Below are 20,430 nucleotides of genomic sequence, written 5' to 3' on the forward strand. Positions count from 1 at the left end.
TTTTTTCATCCTCCTAGAGAAGCTCAGGAAGTATAGGTTAGATGAGTGGACAGTGAGGTGGATTGAGAACTGGCTGAAAGGCAGAGCTCAGAGGGTTGTCATCAATGGTGTGGAGTCTAGTTGGAGGCCTGTGGCTAGTGGAGTCCCCCAGGGCTCAGTACTGRGTCCCATCCTGTTCAACTTCTTCATCAGTGACCTGGATGAAGGGACAGAGTGCCTCCTCAGCAAGTTTGCTGATGATACCAAGCTGGGAGGAGTGGCTGATACACCAGAGGGCTGTGCTGCCATTCAGAGGGACCTGGACAGGCTGGAGAGMTGGGCRGAGAGGAACCTCATGAGGTTTGACAAGGGCAAGTGCAGGSTCCTGCARATAGGGTGGAATAATCCCATGCACCAGTACAGGCTGGGGGCTGACCTTCTGGAAAGCAGCTCTGCAGAGAAGAGCCTTGGGATCCTGGTGGACTGCAGGCTGACCACGAGCCAGCAATGTGCCCTTGTGGCCAAGAAGGCCAATGGTATCCTGGGGTGCATTGGGAATAGCGTTGCCAGCAGGTGGAGGGAGGTGATCCTGCCCCTCTGCTCAGCCCTGGGGAGGCCTCATCTCGAGTACTGKGTCCAGTTCTTGGCTGCCCAGTACAAGARAGACCTGAAGCTACTGGAGAGAGTTCAGTGTGGGGCTACAAAAATGATGAAGGGATTCRAGCTTCTCTCCTATGAGGAAAAGCTGYGAGAGCTGGGCCTGTTTAGCCCGGAGAAGAGAAGACTGAGCGGGGCCCTTATCAGTGTATRCAAATATCTGAAGGGAGAGTGTCAAGATGTTCCCAGAGATTCAAATCCTGCGTGGATGTGATCCTGTGAAATGTGTTGCAGGTGACCCTACTCGAGCAGAGATGTTGGGCTGGATGATTTCCAGAGGTCCCTTCCAACCTCRGTTATTCTGTGAATCTGTGATCTGAAACAAGTTCATTTCAAATTATATTTATTCCTAATAGGGTTGCTAGACTCTGCATGCATTGTAGGATCAGAGAAAGTAACACTACTTCTTCTTGCTTATAAAGATGATTTCTCCAGTATTACTTTACATTTTTTGTCTGTTCTAGTTTAATAATCCCAGGTTAACAAATGGTCTTGCCACTTCTTTGGGGAGAATATTTTTCAATGCAATCATCTCACTGTCCTTTTTTGTGGATGTTTGTACTATTCTGTTTAAATTTCTTTCTTTTTTCTGAACAGAACCTCTCAGACCTAAGTTCTGTAGACTCCTGCTATTAACGGAACCAATGCAGTTTGGTAATGCAAGAGGGATAGGGRTGGTATATGTCAGGGGGTCATGGTGGGGAGAATATATGGCATGTCACAAAGTTCCTTTGACTGAGGCCTGTAAGAGCTATAGGAAGGGCAGAAACTGTCTCTGCTGCACTCTGAACTTCATGTACCCAGTCTGAGTAATAACAGCTTGAATTTCAGTTCTTATCCGGTCCACTCCATAAACTGTCCCCTTACATGGGTCATGTGAGGTGGTCTTTGGCAAAGGAGGGCTTAGGTTGTAAGTGTTGCAAACAGGGATTATAAAAAGCATTTGGAAAAAAACTATCTAGTCAAAGGATGGGCTGTGTGGAAGTTGGGTTAGCAGTTATCTCAAAGTAGGAAGCAGTTCTGAGCTTTTGATAATTATGACAGGAAGTGGCCAGCTTCACAATGTCATTTTAGCTGCCTGCAGATTGTCTGTGACCAGTTCCATCTGATGTCTTGTGTTTTCTCATGGCTRCTTAAAGTAACTTTGTATAGACTATTTAATAAGCGAACTTTCAAAAATATCGTATACTGAAGTACAATACTTTTATTTTTCCTTAGTGACTTTAAATGTTTTCATGCCRCTATAAAATCCCCTATTTTTAAATTGCTGCAACTTTACAAAGCCTTTTCAAATGCAAAGATCCAATTTTATTATTTGAGTGGGTTTTATTCTTTCATTTAACACCATAGTGTGATATTTTAAAACATTTCCTAAGCTGRAGCACAAATGCTAATTCTTTACACTGCTTCCTCAATGTAACTTGTGAACGCACATCTTGCCAAGCCAAGTAACATCTTCATTGTGGTGTATGGTATCATCAGAGGCTGCCTGTAGCCAGAGCACATCTGCTGGACCCTCAGTTACTCTCCTCTGGTATCTCATGCTGACCCCTCGCGGAGCCTGGCTTCATGCTCATCTTGTCAATCTGCAGCATTTTGAGCAGGAAGAGCTGACAGCATGGCAGGGCTAACTGGGGAGGTTGSGCATTAGGACTCATGATGAGGTATTGGTTCATCGTCATTTAATYTTCCTCTCATGAGAGCTACTCTCACTGTCCCCAATGTATTGCTTTACCCATGTGACCTTGTGAYACTTGATATAAACTGCAGATAACAAACATATAATTTGCTTTGCTTCTGGATATTGAAATTCAGATTAGCTCTTCTCTATAGTTTGACTTGTGTCCTCATGATGGACTGTGCAGCTTAATACCACTGCCTTTATAATGGGACRGTAAAGTTTGCTTTCTAAACACATAGTTCATTTTCTATGAATGCAACAGACTCGTGCCAGTTTATTTCACGAAGATGGTCCCAGAAGACATAYACACACATTTTATTACAGAATTTCAAATCTTTCCAACTGATGTCAGAACGTCAGCACTCATCAGTGTGAAGCCTTTGGATGAGGAGAAAGAGGAAAATTCATCCAAGACCTTACCAGAGATTCTGAGCAGTGGGCATATCGATCCCTTGGCATGTCACAGCCACCATCATTGCAGAAATACAGAAATGATGTGCAGGCTTGATCTTCAGTTCTCACAGCAAATGCCACAGTTTCTGTTTCTAGGTTTGTCTGGTCCTCTGAATTCTGTTTGTTCATCAGTAGAGTGGGCAACATAACACTCACTTGTATTCCTTGGCCATGATAAGAGACTGGATAAATACTTGCWTAAGTGCTTTTGAGATCTATGCTTCAAGTGTCCTTGCTATGGACTGAACCCTTCCGTGACTCTGTGAAAGCAGAGTATGGATCAAGTGTGTTTTCATAAGAAYGTGGAGGTGCTGTTTGCCCATATGGGCCTCCCTGAGCATCCAGTAACTTGCAAGAACAGAATTACTTTGGCTTCTATTTCAAAGCTACTATTATGTCTGCTGATCTCACACTTTTATATATAGCTAAAATGTTCATTACACAGGTTCAGAAGTGAATTTCTCTGGTACAACACATTCCTGTAAGTTGTCTGATAATCTGGACAAGAACCTAATTGGCACATTTCTGCTTGAGGTGGTGTGTTCTAATTAAGAAAATTTATGTTGAAAGCAGGAACTTTTTTTGACAGCAAAGAGTTGCTAAGACTAGCTCTGCAAGTCTGAGGGGGAAAAAAAGACAACATTGTTAAATTACATAACTTCTGAAGATGAAAAAGAGAGTCTTTTGTTTGCTTAATTGTTGTTCTAGTCTTAAAGCCAATAGAGCTGAAGCACAGTAATGCAAAAGATCATGCTGAAATACCTTGTCTCATTCAATTCTCTTACCTTGTCTTTCCAGCTTATACTGAATAAAAATGTTCTTCACTTCTGGACAGATTATCAAATTTAAAGTGTATTAGCAGGCACCAGCTGTGTGCTGTAATTATTTGGCTGAATCTTCTGACGTTAGAAGAGAAAATCTGAGTTAATGGCTCAGATGCTCTCCTGCTTGATTCCCTAATATCTACCACCTTGCACCTGGTGCAGCTGCACAGAATGGGCATAAAACAGCAGGAGGGCAGAAGGGAACTGCTGGGGATGTACAGCATAGAGGGATAAATGACTATGCATGTTGCAAGGCAGGAAAGAGCTTCATAGCAAAATATTAACCATTCTCTGTTAATGGCCCCAAGTCAGGAAGGAACAATTCAGTTGTGCTTCTTTCCAGATGGCTGTAATGTTGCAATAGTCAGGCAGGGCTGAATTCATTTGTCTAGAGAAAGATATCTTCTGAGGTGCCCAAGGATATCCAGGGCATTTCCCCTGGACAACAGAYGTGACCCCTTCTGCAGTGGCTGCTGGAGGCCAGGGGCAATACCCTACAGTGCACTACCTACGCTTAGGGCAACCCACAGYGCTACTGTTTTGGGTTGGCGTTACACACTGTCGCAGTTCTTAGGGATTTGGTGCGAAGAGGAAAAATCAAGTGTTGTGCTCAGTCTCCTGTTCAAGTGCATGACCAGCCACCTTCTCAGTTGGGTCCACAGCTTCCCAGCACTGGGAAAAATGGATCTGTGTGTCTTGGGTGATTTTCTCTGAGGAGGTGCTGCCAGTGCAGCTCCAGCCTGGTTGCTAACCACAAGGGCTGGAGGCCGAGGGCAAGGGAGAAAACTCTGCTGGCATCAGCAGAGTGCTGTGGGTTGGTTAGTTAACTTTGTCCTCTGCTAGTTAMATAAAGTGTGGCAAAATATATGGCCTTTAATGAGGAACTGTTAATGGTGGAGGCTGATTCAATGCATTAATAGTGGATAAAGCAGTGGCTGCTGATTCCTTACATCTACTCCTTGCATGGTTCTGGGGTCTTACTTGGACTAGGCTCCATTTGGTCATCTGGCCCAGGCATCTCACTGTGCACAGGATTTGAAGCTATGTGCAAAACCACTCACCGGTTTAGACCTTCTACCTCCGTGAGAGGCTGGAGCACTTTTGGTGTGCATGTGGTTTCATTTCTCCTAAAAGGAATCTAGTTCATATGCACCCAAATATACTCTGCGAATTGGGCCAACATACAGTAAATAGGATTTCTGGAGAATTTGCTTTAAAAATGTACCACTGCACTGAACCAAATACTAATGTAGATTCAGGAGAGAAAGAAAGAGAGAGAAAGTTCACAGTGAACTGAGAAACATGAGGCATATGGAGGAACTTCCTTGTCCATCTCTGGTAACTCGAATGCCCTTCAGATTTTAACAGAAAAATTTAGATAATCTCATTATCTCCCTGTAAATAAAGACACAGGTATTAATTTCTGAAGAGAATTGTATGGACAATTCTGGACTGTTCCAATGTGGAGGTGCACTATATGATTGACAGATGCTAAGGGGGGATCCCAGTAGCTTTGCAAATGTTTATGGGAAAACTCAGCCCAGTAGAATCATGTGATTCTTTTAAGAGTGATGTGATTCTTGGTTCTGTTTAGTTGTCTACCTGTCGCCAGCCTTTGGTGGCACTTGTTTTTCATCGTCAAGCTTTTCTGTCTAGCCACAAGGGATGGAAACTTACTTTAGATGTGAAAGCTGAAYCTTTTGGGAAAATCTCTGTTCTCCCAACATGGCCTTCAGGCAGCAAACTACAGGATTGGATTAGACTGGAGATAGAATTGCAAAARTTGGCAGTATTCACATGTACATATTACAGGGATGCCACAGTAGTGTTCTCTAGTGTTGAACAAGCTGAAAGATTTTGAYCTGGCAGCTCATGACCTTCAACAGTAAGCCTATAGGAATAGGCAACCTGGTTAGTGTACAACATGTACACATACAGTGCTATATATAAATAATGTTTTTCTTTTTTGTGCTGGCCTGCCTTCGCCTCACTTTTATGGTGAATGAAACTTTCAGTAGTAATGATTAGAAGGCAATAGTTCCTCTYGTGCTCTAAAAGGTAGGAAAATATTCAAAACTATATAGAATTCTTCTTGGATCATGTTATTGCATATGAAACTTTGCTAATTGGAGTCAGTTATTCTTGGCAAAAACAGTTCTATGGTTAATAAAATAAAGAATGGGCAAAATACAAATCTGATATGAAATTTACTTGCTCTGCTACAACATTTGGAAAAGGGCTAGAGTATATATTGGAAATACTGATAAAATTTACCATCATACATCCATGTTGATGGCACATTGTAAGTACCCACTAGTTAACTGAAAGAACAGAGTAGTTGGCAGACCACCTGGAGCTTTCTGTCACACAAAAAAAAGAGGAAATTTAGAAATTAAAAGTTAGAACTACATGTAAGGAAAGCAGAAAGACTTTATAAATGGCCCACTGACTTCAAATAGAGTAGAATCCAACAGAAAATATGCAGTCAGAAAACATGCAGTATGAGCTACTTGTTCCGCATACTCTGTGTGGTTACTAAAGATTGTGCCAGATGAATGTAAAATAATATTGTCAAGCAAATACAGAATTCCTTTTAGTAACATTTACATCAAATACATATAAGAATACATTTCTAAATATGTTGAGACTGATTAATCAGAACCTTACTTGCACTGAGATTAGGATCAGACTCTTTAGTCCATATTCATATTCATTTATTCATGAGGAGTTTGAAATTTTGCCCAGAACTTTACAGGCTGGGACATGACCACCTTTACTTTGTCTGGAAAAAACACCGCTCATATCCTCTTTCCTCTTTCAGTTAGAAAGTGTCTTTACTGGCAGTRTTAACTACATGCCACAATAGCACTGTAAAGTAAACTATGGTCAACCTAATTTAAAAATGTCAATTAGTTATCAGGAAAGAAAGTGATTCTTAGATTGGGGGCTTATTCCATTAAGACTATCTTATGCACATGGAATTAAAGTAAATTTTTTCTGTACAGTTATCAAGAGCCACAGTCATAATGAAAATCAGGATGGGTTCATAGAAAAATGTCTTACAAAGAAGGACACAGAATTAAAGGCTTTCCAGTTTTCTTTATTCTAGCAATGTAATCAGCTGGGAGAGAAAATGCCACCTAACATCTAGTGGAAGATGCTGAATGATAAGATGCCTATATTTATTCCTGGCTCTGGCACTGACTCTTCTGCTCTTGGGTGAATCATGGCTTCACTTCATCTGTGTATGATAATGATTAAAATAAATTTTATCTATTTCCAAAAGTTGTCTACCTGTCCACAGGTCTACAAGATTTAATTCTACTTCTAACACATGCTTTGAAATACTCTGATATCAGTCACTCCTCAYGGTTTTRTATCATCTGCAGGCTTGCTGAGAATGCACTCAGTCTCATTATCCAGGTCATTAATGAAGATATTAAACAGTATTGGCTCCACTATCAACTCCTAGGGTACACCACTGGTGACTGGCATCCAAGAGGACTTTGTGGGGCTGATCAYAGCCCTCAGAGCCAGGACGTTCAGCTAGTTTTGAATCCACCTCACCACTCAATCTCCAGACCACACTTCATCAGTTTGTCTATGAGGATATTACGGGAGATAGTGTTGAAAGCCTTGCTAAAGTCAAGATAAACAATATCCACTGCTCGCTCTCATTCAGCAAGCCAGTTATCTCATTGTAGAAGGTTGTCTGGTTGGTCCTACATGGTTTTCCCTATTATAATCCATGCTGATTACTCTCAATCACCTTTTTGTCCTTCATTTATATGGAAATACCATCCAGGACTAGTTGCTCCATTGACTTTCCAGGGATTAAGGTGAGGCCTACTGGCCTATAGTTCCCTCAATTCTCCTTCTTGTCCCTCTTGAAGATAGGAGTGACCTTTCTTTTCTTCCCATGCTTATGAACCTCCCCTGATTGATAACCACGAGTGGCCCTGCAATTACATTGGCTAGCTCCTACAGCATTCATTCCTAACCTGACCCTCTTCTCCCAAGAGTAGGTTTTCCTTTCTCTGAACATTTCCACTGGACACGGGGACCTGGGATTACTGAAGGCAAATCTTACCACTGAAGACTGAGGTGAAGACAGCACTAAGTATCTCAGACTTTTTCATATCCTTTGTTACCAGGTTCTCTGCCCACTTCAGCAGTGGGTCCACATTTTCTCTTGGCTTCTTTTTGTTGCTGATGTACCTATGGAAGCCTTTATTGCTGCCCTTCATTTCCCTTGACAAGTTCARTGCTAGGTGGGCTTTGGCTTTCCAGGTTCCAGCCCTTCACACTCAAACAATGCCTCTGTAGTCCTCCTGGCCCACCTGAGCCTGCTTCCACCTCTTGTATTCTTCCTTTTTATGTTTGATTCTGTCAGGAGCTCCATGTTTGTCCATGAAGACTTCTTGCCACCTTTGCTTGACTTTTTGTACATCAGGATGGACCAATCACTCTCAAGTTTGGAGCAGGTGATCCTTGAAACTCATCCRGCTCTCSAGGGCCATATCCCATGGGATTCTTCCAAGCAGRTCCCTTAATAGGCCACAGTCTACTCTCCTGAAATCCAGGGTTGTGATCCTGCTTTTTTGCCCTGCTTCATCCTCACAGGACTGTGAACTATATCATCTTATGGTTCGCTGTAGCCAGGGTTGCCCCYGACTTTCACATCTTCAACCTCTTTGTCTTTGTTTGTAAGAAGTGTCAGTTCCAGCAGAGTACCTTCTCGTCAGCTGCTTGATCACTTGTATAGAAAGTGAGTTATCACCTCCTGAATTGCTTCTGCCTTGCTGCATTATCTCTTGAGCGAACATCTAGGTAGTTACCATCRTGCCCATGAGGGTGAAGGACTGTGAGTGTTAGGCTTCTACTAGTTATGTGAAGAAGACTTCACCTACTACTTCTTTCTGGTCAGGCAGTTCACAGCAGACACTCACCACAATGTCACCTATGTTGGTCTGCCTGCTAGTCCTGACCCACAAGGTCATCTGGCTTCTCATCCATCCCAGCCACAGCTCTCCCATTGGGAGTATTCCCRTTGCTCCCTCACATCAGTGGTAACTCCTCATCCCAGTCTGTCCTTACTGAAAAGCCTGTATTCATCCTTTGCTGGCCTCCATTTGTGTGAGCTATCTCACCATGTCTCTCTCTTTCTGATGAAACTGTAGCCATGCAGCTGCACCCAGCCCTCTATTTTCTCCTGTTTGGTTCTCAGTGCTGTGTGCATTAGTGTAAAGGCACTGCAGAGAGGCGTCCGGTCAGGCTGGCTTTCCAGGAAAGGTGTGAGATCTTCCCTCATCAGGCTGTCATGCAGGCACTTCTTGATCTGTGTGTGTATGCATGGGGTGGGCTACCTTCAGTTCGGTTTTGGTGATTCCAAGGTCTCTCTTGTCCTAATCAGCCTGAGTCCTCAGCTTGTGAACCCATTCCACCACTTCCTCAACTGGTGGTGGGTTGTCATCTCCCTTCCACACTGTCCCTAGTGTAAGTCTGTCTCTCTGAACGTGTCTTCTATATTGCAGGAAACTAAATAGATTGCTACCAGTCTGCTTGGAAAAAAATTACTAGGAAAATGAGAAGAATATGACAGATTTTATAATTTTGATGAGGCAAAGGTGAATAGAAAAAGGAGTTTCACTGTTCACTGCTTTTCACAGCACAAGAACTAGAAGGCAGCCTGCAGCTTAAAAGAAACAAAGGAAATATATTTTTCACACAATGCAGAGTCAAATTATGAGTTCTTCTGTCACATGAGATTTCCTGCTGCCATCAAGAAATTGACTAGAAAACAKCCAGATGCAGAGATAAAATGGGCTTAAATTAAAAAAAAATATGATTATATTAGTGTAATGGCACTTTCCAGAAGCTGTTTGTTTATCATGCCATTCTGGAGAGAGATGGGGAGGGATTACCTTGGACCTCTGTGTTGCCCAATAGTTTCCATACAATGTATATGACTCTGGAATTGGAAGGGCTCATAAATCTTTAGTAAATTGTAGCCTGCACAGGATTCACAGGATGCTTAAGAGAAGCATGGAATGAGACTAGCTTATAAACCTGACCTTAATAACCAACAGTGAATCTTAAAGCAGACAGAAAGTGTCTAGCACTAATAAAATAGGCAGAACTGCTTGCARACTTATTCTAAATACCAATTGATTCCACCTCTTTTAATAGCTCTCTGAATCAGTCAGCATGGACCAGAAAAATCTCTATAACACATTTATTCCAGGAGGCTCCTGAATGTTAGTTAGTAAAGTGGAAGCTGAATAGAAAATTGAAGAAATACCAGAAGAAAAAACAAAATTAAAATCAGGTCCTCAGAAGTGGCCTGTTACACTTTTTTTTTTCAGTGCTAGTAAGTGCCATATATTATGTACTCTCCTTTTTTAAAAAAAAGCTAATAAAGGAGTGCTGGAAGTGGCTGTGAAGGGCAGTGTGCCTATTTGGGAGTGATACTCCCCAAATACAGGCTCACAGAMTCACAGAATCACAGAATGGTTGAAGTTGGAAGGGACCTCTGGAAATCATCTAGTCCAACCTCCCTGTTTCAGTTTCTGCCTGTTGCTTCTTGCCCTGTCGCTTGGCACCTCTGAGAAGAGTCTGGCCCCATCCTTTTCACACCCTCCGTTCAGGTACTTATACACATTGATAAGATCCCCCTTCAGTCTTCTCTTCTCCAGGCTAAACAGGCCCAGCTCTCGCAGCTTTTCCTCATAGGAGAGAAGCTCGAACCCCTTCATCATTTTTGTAGCCCCACACTGAACTCTCTCCAGTAGCTTCAGGTCTCTCTTGTACTGGGCAGCTAGTACTTGAGATGAGGCCTCCCCTGAGAGAGGGCAGGATCACCTCCCTCCACCTGCTGGCAACACTATTCCCAATGCACCCCAGGAGACCATTGGCCTTCTTGGCCACAAGGGCACATTGCTGGCTCGTGGTCAGTCTGCAGTCCACCAGGACCCCCAGGCTCTTCTCTGCAGAGCTGCTCTCCAGCAGGTCAGCCCCCAGCCTGTACTGGTGCATGGGATTATTCCACCCTAGCTGCAGGACCCTGCACTTGCCCTTGCTGAACTTCATGAGGTTCCTCTCTGCCCGGCTCTCCAGCCTGTCCAGATCCCTCTGAATGGCAGCACTGCTCTCTGGTGTATCAGCCACTCCTCCCAGCTTGGTATCATCAGCAAACTTGCTGAGGAGGCACTCTGTCCCTTCATCCAGGTCACTGATGAATACGTTGAACAAGGCTGGACCCAGTACTGAGCCCTGGGGATCACCACTAGCTACAGACCTCCAACTAGACTCTGTGCCACTGACGACAACCCTCTGAGCTCTGCCTTTCAGCCAGTTCTCAATCSACCTCACTCGTCTAGCCTGCACTTCCTGACCTTTTTTYATGAGGATGTTATGTGAGACAGAGTCGAATGTATAATTTCCATATCTGTGTTAACTACCAAAAAAATAGACATTGGGTCTGTTCTGTTGTCTCCCTTTCCAATCAATGAGGAAAAAGGCACTTTGAAAGCAGCGATTCATCCCTTTTACAAGAAGTCTGAAGTAATGCAGACAGTTGCCCCCAGCAGTGGCTACATCTCTTGAGGGTGCCCAAGATGACTAGCTCAGAAATCCCCTYGCTCCGCAGACAATGATTAGGAGAGGTGAGTGCCACAGCCTGCCCCYCTGTGAGCCCAGGAGCTGGACCGAGTGCCTGGGAAGCCCCCTGGCCAGGCCTGCCAGGGGGCTCTGGGATGGGAGGATGAGTCACCCCTGTAGTTTATGTTTCTGTTCTTCCTCTTCGAGGAGCCTCTAATCTAAATTAGATGATTATGTTTTAAAAGGCTAAATCCTGCCTTAGCCCCATAGACCATCCACTTCAGTGCATAAACATGTACTTCACTTTTACTCCACTGGGACATTATAATGTGTTTCAAGTTGAATGCCAGCTTAAATACTTCACTGACTAGTGGTAAATCCAGCCATGATTTCCTGTATTTGGATCACAATGTAAAGGGGGAACTGCTACTTTTTCATAGTTCTTTTTTTCCATTTGCCTTGAACAAACATTTCTGGGTGCAGCTGGTATGAAAGGAAGCAGGAACCAGAGCCTGAAACAAACAGTGTATTAAAAGGACATCACAGTGRGCTGTTGTTACCCCACTCTTCTCCAGATTGGATCTCCACACTAATATTGCAATAATTGATAAACAAAGTAAAAATGCACATATTTTAGAATTTACAGATCTATTTGAAATGCAGTAAGGCAGTACAAAAGGGATGGCAAATGCACTGGCAGTCTGGCAACAATATTACTGCTGCAAGCTTTGAACAAGCTATTAATTAGGAGTCATCTTCAATTAGGCATAAATAAGTCCCCAATTGTTTTGAGTTAAATGGATGTTTGCAATTGGAACTAGAAGCAAACCCAAGAAAAAAATGATTAGAATTAATCAATATATGAAACATGTGATGCAAAAACTCTAAGTGACTACACTGGTTGTGCAGCTTTGTACAAACATTTATTTTTCCCAGGAATAATGTGTGTATAATGTACCTGGCTGTTCCGCTTGCTTGATTATTTTACCCTTTAGGCCTATATTGTTCCTCTGTTCTGCAAGTGTTATATGAATCTGTTCTGATCTGCAGCTTTAAGCAAGTCATTGCAAGTCTCCTTTTATCTTTCACATAACTATTATGATAATAAGAGGAATTTTACATAAAGATCAAGGCTGTGGTATCCCATTGGTTTTCTGACCAGGTGTTATTGAGGCTCAAGAGGGCATAGAGAGTCAGTGGTGTTCTTGTGGCTGGYGTTTTATGTCAGGTGATTGCATGTGACTCCAACTGTGGCAACCATGCTTTAAAATATTTTTCATGGTTTACTGAAGTGAAGAAAAAAAGAAGAAAGTTGTTGAAGATTTTGAAATATGAAATAAGGCTCTGGAATTAAGTTTTMTTCTAGTGCTAAATAAGTCATTATGGGGGAACTTCCACACTGGTATAGAAATAATACAAATAGTTCATTGGAGAGGGAAAAAAAAAGTTAATTTGAGTGGTTTAGAATTCTATTCTTGAGGTTTGGTTCCTTCCCCTTTTAGACAAACAGGACAAGTGCACACTAATGATAAAAAGGAATAGAGAAGAAATATGTCTTTATGTCTCTTGCGCTGAACTTGCATCCTCAATCTAGGAAAGCATCAGCCCAGCTCTTGGTTTGAAAAACCACTCAGAGAAATGGAAAGCTTTTACCAGCATTACACTGTTTATTTGTTTATTGCTTTTATTTGGCCTCCCTAGGATCAGCAAAAGCAATCTCAGTCTGTGTCTCTGTACTGAGCAGAAATCGGATGGAGATGTTGGAGGGAGCTGATGCCACTGGGGTACTCTCCACCGCCAGCTCAAGAGTCCTCATAACGTTCCCCAGTGATGGCCCAAGGAGCCCCAGGAGACAGTGAGGGAGGAGGGATCAGCCAGGGTTACAGTTTGTTTCTTCCAGTCATCTTTCATTTAGTGACCGCCGGGGAACAGGTCAGCACAACCAGCCACGAAAACACGTCCGTGAGTCTGGCTCTAATCATCCGTCTCATATCTCAAAAATTTCTGCYTCTTATCATGCCAGTAGGGAGTATTATTAAAAAAAACCTCCTTGTTGTAATCAATCCTGTTTATACGATGTGTTTKATCTCCAGCCTGGTTACTTTCACTTGCAATATTACGTAACAAGCTGAGAGAGGTTCCTACCACACGGGAAAGTTTAGAAAATGGGTCTTGTGCAATAGCACCTATCGATTCTTATGAGCAGTCCTGGRTGACTATTTCTTGCTCTTTACTGCAGGTGTATTTCCATGCCATGGCTCAAATCCTATTCCTTTGGCTCAGAAGGCGTCACAAGGACTGCTTATGCATCAATGCCAGGCAGGATTGTTTTCTCACTGAGTATGTGACAATATATACCCCATCATGGCCTGTGACAGGCAGCATGAAATTAAAGTTATTCGTGAGACTAGTATTAAGTATCACAGATTCCTTATTTTGGAGAGTGAAGCTGTAGAGCCCTCTTGTGGGAAAGAAATAGCAATCCTGGTTGTTGTGAAGCACATACTTTGGGGAAAATCTTCAGTGAACTTCTGCTGTTGTCTATCAAAGTGCTGCACTGTGATTTGCACTGTGCAACAGCCCCTCGTACTGGCCATCAGTGCTCAAATCTGACTCCTATTGGCAAACAAGGAAAAAAGAAAGAGGTGTATTTCTCAGGTCTGCATAAAATTCAGTCCTGTCTGTGGCCAAATACTTCATCTTCTTCCCTCTCTTCTTGTCCTAGATCTTCCAGATTTGCTTATTTTCTGTCATAGTAGTGGATTTTATTCTAAAAACAGTTCTCTGCACTTTTCAGCTAGTCCCAGCAGTGATGGTGAATGATGAACAAAGATTAATAAACCAATGATGAATGAAGATTCATGGGTGGAATAGGTATGTCTACACTGTGCTCATGGTCCCTGACCTGTCATGTTCCCTTTTATCCTCCAAATGGAGATGCCAGTTCCTTGAGCCCAAGCTCAACCTCACTACCCTGAAGGAGGAGTGCAGTCTGCTGCCTCACCTCCTCATGACCTGCCCTCACCTCCACAGCCTCTTGCCTCCTGGCCCTGGAAACCCTAGGCTGRGTTTCCAGAGGCATTAAACCGTCCATGTGTCTCTGTTCAGGGAACCAGATTTTGGCTCGGTGCGTTATCCACGTGTTTAGAGGAGCTGAGAGCCGGCTCCCAGCTGCAGGCAATGATAGGATGCCAGAGCTGTGCCTTTAGGCAGGCAGAGTTAGGGCTGGCACCTGGTTTATGTCAGATCAGAGGACAGGAGGAGCCAGGTGTTAGCTCCCAAGTATGCCTAAAAAGTCAGTGAGATGAATTGSTTCTGGCTTGCTCTAGGCAGGCAATGGCCGGAGTTAGACTTTGGAACTTCTGTACTGAGTCACACTGATGTAGTTCATAGACCCATGACTTGCAAGGCATGATGGCAGTTTAAATACCTTTGCCACAAGCCTTGCATACTTCCCCAGCATAAAATTTGCCATGCTGAGCATCCCAAGGGTATTTGAGTATCTAATGCTGCCTGTCCTAATTATGTCCACAAGCTTTGGATCTTCTCCTATAGATTAACACCCATTCCTGACATCAAACTCGGGTGAGTTGCAGTCTTCTGGTGGCAAACATTACCCAGGGCAAATATGCTCAGGCCCAGGTTTGCAGTCCTTGGAAGAAGTGGGTCATTCTGGGGTCAACTTTTGATACTAAGAATAAATCTGTCTAACAGCATTTTGCTGCTGAAAGGGGCAGTTGTGTTTCTCCTGCCCACGTTTCAATGTGCAGGTCTACCTTGTCCTTAGTGGCATGAACTCCCTGTCACCAGCCAAGTGCCAGTGTCAGTGCAACAGACCTGGGGAAGCGTATTTCAGTAAGGGCTGGTGGTTATGTTGACTGAGCTATAATGTGAAATTGCAACCCTGAGGTCAGACCACAGGAATCCTAGGATCAGACCATGCTGTTCCTCAGGGGAGGTAATGCCTGTTTGCTCTTTCATATTCTGGCAGCTGTACAAAAAACACAGCACAACAACAACAGCAACCAGTCCCTCTGAAGCTCAAGTTAGGAGAAAGCTCGTTTTCGTTGTTCCTTTGTTCTTATTATTCTGTCCATGGACATTTGTATATTTTCACCCCCTCTTCTGATCTCATTCCATGTCTCTTTGGCTGCTTCCTGTGTTCAGACACCCCATGTACCTAGCTGCAAACAAGGTCCTAAATTGCTACCCTAAAGCACTCTCTATTTAAAAAAGTACACCTTTCTACAACAATTTTCTCAAATATGAAGTTTCCCAGATATGAAATACATAAACCAGTGAAGGGAATTCTTGGAAATATTTACATTATTGAAAACTCTAAAAGTCCAAAATATCACAAATAAGGTAGTATGAGTATACTCAAAAAAACATAGCAAAGTCTTAAAATTCTCTTTTAGAATAAGTAATACACTATGAATTTGTTTTGTCTTTTGAAGACTGTTTTGTGGCGTCTTATTTTCATTTTTTTCTGAAATCAGAGTGAAAAGTTTATCAGTATTGACGTTCATTTTTCATAAAAGTGTCAAGAGGATGTTCTCAGAGGTGACCAGTGACAGCACAGGAGGCATCGGGCACAAACTGAAACTGAAGAAGTTCTGCCTGAATATGAAGAAGAACTTCCATACTGTGAGAGTGGCAGAGCGCTGGCACAGGTTGCCCAGAGAGGTTGTGGAGTCTCCTTCTCTGGAGAGATTCAAAATCTGCCTGGATGCAACCCTGTCTAACATGGTGATCCTGCTTGAGCAGAGAGGTTGGACCTCTCCAGAGGTCCCTTCCAACCGCAATCATTCTGTGATTCTGTGATTCTGTAAAAGGATGGACAAATTCGTAACTGAGCATAGGTCATCATTGCAGCTAAATCTTGTAACAGTTTATTAAAAATATTATGAATAGGTTCTAAAATCTACTTGATTATGACATGAATGTTTTGCTGCTTTTTCTAATTAAAAAACAACTCTATTTGCTGCTGTTACTGGAGGCTCTAGAAGGTAAAGCAATGTCTCTTCAAAGAATGACCAAAATCAACAAGCTACTGATGAGTTGAGGGGAAATGCTTCAAGTAAGGAGAGTATTTGCCTTTTCTCATTTCATGTTTTTGTATGGATGTGCAAGGCTTTGGGAAGCACAATCTGTATTTTGGCAGAATGTCTTATCTTACTTTCCTAAAGCAGAAAAAGTGAGCATGAGGTTTTATAGTTTGGATTAAGTAATCCTGTGTAGGTGCATGCAGAGAGATTTGAGGGGGATGTTGCTGTTTTTTAGGATCAAAGTTATTGATTGGCTGTTGAAACTATTGAACCTAAGTCGCTGGACTGTTTTGTATGCTGCTGAGAAGATATGAAACCTGCACCTCACAATGTGGAATATCAGTCCAAAAGATAGAGCAAACCCTCTATTTACCTCTAACAACAAAGAAATACACATCCCTAGATCTGGATCCTTGCTACACACCTAGCAATATTGCATCAAGAGCTATTGCATACCTAGTTGCAACGCTGAAATGTCTTGTTCATAGGATCATTACAAACTAAATAAAAAAAGAAAAGAATGAGTATCAATTTTCTTACATGACCTCCTAAACATGGGAGCTTGGACTCTTAGAAAAACAATGTGACTCAGGAGGCTAATGTTATTCAAAATAGCAGAAAATYTTAGGAAGGAGCCTATTGTTCAGCCTTAGGGGTAATCATTAAAATTATCCAAAATCCCAAATCTATGTAGCTTTGATAGAGCTTTAAATTTGTTTTGTGCAGAGTGTAGGGCAAAGGAAAAAGAGTCTCACTTCACATTTATTCCCTTCTCTCCCTTTTATACCAGGCAAGCTTTGAAAATTAAATTCGGTTTGATTTCCATACTGTGCTTTGATTAAAATGCTACGGAAGTCTAATAATGACTTAGACTAGTCCACAGTGCTAATGTACCATTTCATTATTTTTTTTCTTGTAACAGCTCTTTGCTGGGTCTGTGTTATGTCTARCAGMCAGTGACATGGCATTGAGAGTCCCATTGGTTTTATTCTGTTGTATGCCCTGTTGGCAAAGTCTCTTGTTTACAAGGCTGCACGGAGCCGTTCTCTGTGTGTGCCCTTTCCAGCCGTCCAAAGTGTTTAGAATTGCATTCCACATCCATGGTTGTAATGGAGAGCCACATTATGGAGCTGTTACACAAGTATATATTTAGGCCCAGTTCAGCAAAGGTCTAAAAATATGTCTAAATCAAAATATGACAAGGTAGTACCATTCAGAGATACCTTAGCTGCCTTGGAACAAGTTAATGCCGTATGAGAAGCAATACAGTTTCACTGGTGCAAAGTTCTCCTTGGGGACATTTCACCCCTCTTGGGGGCCTTGGTGCAGTTTTTTGGAAATGTGACACATCCTCTAAGTGCTCCCACCAATTTGTTTAGAGCTAGTGTAGGTACCTCTGTATGGCATTATAAAGCACAGATCCTGTGCCTTGCGATTACACTCGGAAGGAGTGGTGGGTGATTGTTGTGGGGGACTCCRTGCTGCAGGGGATGGAGGYACCTATCTGCTGACCTGACCTCTGTCTAGAGAGGTTTGCTGCCTGCCAGGGTCTCATATACGAGATGTCATCAAAAGACTGCCAAGGCTTGTCCACACATCAGATTACAACCCTATACTGCTCTTTCATGTGGGCGCTAATGATACTAAGAGCAAAATGGAATTSATCAAACAGTATTTTAGAGCTCTRGGCATGATGGTCAAGAGTCTGGGAGCCCAGGTGATCTTCTCCTCAATCCTGCCWATGAGGGGGAAGGATGGGAGAAAGAGCAGATGGATWTTYCAARYTAACAACTGCCTGCACTMATGGTGTTGGCAACAGGGTTTTGGTTTCYATGACCATGGGACCCTGTTTGAAGATCAACAAYKGATGRGGAGAGATAGTATCCACCTCACTAGAGTCGGGCACACGTGTCTTTGCCAACAGGTTGGCTRCTCTGGTAAAGARGGCTTTGAACTAGGAAGGATGGGGAAGGGGAGAGTTATAAAGACAGGGCAGTCAAGAAAACACAGCTCAAGTTGGGAGGCCTCCAGCAGGTGCATGCAGTCAGGGATGTGCATATGAGACATGGTTGTGGGGGATCGTCTTGCACCCCTCCTGGGAAACCTACCTGCCCAACTATCTCTCTGAAATGCCTGCACACCAATGCACACAGCATGGGGAATAAACAGGCGGAACTGGAGATCTGTGTGCAGTGGCAGGGCCATGATCTCATTGCAGTCACAGAGACATGGTGGAATAGCTTGCATGACTGGAATGCTGTCATGGATGGCGATGTGCTTTATAGAAAAAGACAGGCCAGGGAGGCGAGGTGGTGGAGTTGCTCTTTATGTGAGAGAGCAACGGGAGTCTATGAAGCTCTGCCTAGAACTGGGTGAAGAGCRAGTCAAGAACTTATGGGTAAGGATTAAAGGGCAGGCTAAGATGGGGGACACTGTTGAGGGTTTCTAGTACAGGCCACCTGATCAGGAAGAGCAAGTYGATGAGGTCTTCTACAGACAGCTGGAAGTAGCCTCACAATCAGAGGCCCTGTTTCTCATGGKGGACTTCAACCACCCTGACATCTACTGGAAAGACAACACAGCTAGGCAGAAACAGTCCAGGAAGCTCGTGCAGAGCATCGATGATAACGTGTTGACACAAGGGGTGTCGCTTTCCATCATCTTTGAAAGGTCATGGAGAACTGGAGAGATGCCTGAGGACTAGAAGAAAGCCAATGTTACTCCAGTCTTCAAAAAGGGCAAGAATCAGGATTGAGGAAATTACCAGCCAGTTAGCCTCACCTCCATCCCTGGAAAAGTGATGGAACAGCTCATTCTGGATGTTGTCGCCAAGCATATGGAGGGAAAGAAGGTGATCGGGAGTAGTCAGCATAGTTTCACCAGGGGGAAATCATGTTTAACCAACCTGATAGCCTTCTGTGATGATCTGGGTAGATGAGGGGAGAGCAGTGGATGTTGTCTAACTTGACTTCAGCAAGGCTTTCGATGCTGTCTCCCATAACATAGTTAAGCTCAGGAAGTRTAGGTTAGATGAGCGGACAGTGAGGTGGATTGAGAACTGGCTGAAAGGCAGAGCTAAGAGGGTTGTTGTCAGTGGCACAGAGTCTAGTTGGAGGCTTGTGGCTAATGGAGTTCCTTAGGGCTCAGTACTGGGTTCAGTCTTGTTAAGGTTATTATTTGTCAATGACCTGGATGAGGGGATGGAGTGCCTCCTCAGGAAGTTTGTTGAAGATACCAAGTTTGGAGGAGTGGCTGAAACAATAGAAGGCTGTGCTGCCATTCAGAGAGACCTGGACAGGCTGGAGAGCAGGGCAGAGAGGAACCTCATGAAGTTCAGCAAGGGCAAGTGCAGGGTCCTGCAGMTAGGGTGGAATAATCCCATGCACCAGTACAGGCTGGGGGCTGACCTTCYGGAGAGCAGCTCTGCAGAGAAGAGCTTTGGGGTCCTGGTGGACTGCAGGCTGACCTCGAGCCAGCAATGTGCCCTTGTGGCCAGGAAGGCCAATGGTATCGTGGGGTTCATTAGGAATAGTACTGCCAGCAGGTGGAGGGAGGTGATCCTGCCCCTCTGCTCAGCCCTGGGGAGGCCTCATCTTGAGTACTGCATCCAGTTCTGGGCTCCCCAGTACAAGAAAGACCTGAAGCTGCTGGAGAGAGTTCAGTGTGGGGCTACAAAAATGATGAAGGGATTCGAGCTTCTCTCCTATGAGGAAAAGCTGCGAGAGCTGGGCCTGTTTAGCCCGGAGAAGAGAAGACTGAGGGGGGATCTTATCAATGTGTATAAGTACCTGAAGGAGGGGTGTGAAGAGGATGGGGCCAGACTCTTCTCAGAGGTGCCAAGCGACAGGACAAGAAGCAACAGGCAGAAACTGAAACACAGGCAGTTCTGTCTGGACATGAAGGAAAACGTCTTCACTGTGAAGGTGACAGAGCCCTGGCACAGGTTGCCCAGAGAGGCTGTGGAGTCTCCTTCTCTGGAGATATTCAAAACTCGTCTGGATGCAACTCTGTCTAACATGCTTTAGGTGACCCTACTTGARCAGGRAGGCTGGATTAGATGATTTCCAGAGGTCCATTCCAACCTCAACCATTCTGTGAWTCTGTGATTTCTGTGAGTGTACTCCCCTTCTTATGCCCTATACCTATATACTGAATTACTGGACTGAGTTGGGGTATTGCTGTCTGACTT

At 43.6% G+C, this 20,430-nt stretch overlaps 1 pseudogene; it reads right to left on the reverse strand.

Moving 5' to 3' along the window:
- Positions 1-19,813: 19,813 nt before the first annotated feature.
- Positions 19,814-20,430, reverse strand: part of LOC146602030 (uncharacterized) — a 167,112-nt pseudogene continuing 166,495 nt past the window's right edge.

Source organism: Rhea americana, unplaced genomic scaffold, assembly GCF_003343005.1.
Source record: "Rhea americana isolate MKP2758 unplaced genomic scaffold, rheAme1 scaffold_0, whole genome shotgun sequence".
Taxonomy (NCBI): domain Eukaryota; kingdom Metazoa; phylum Chordata; class Aves; order Rheiformes; family Rheidae; genus Rhea; species Rhea americana.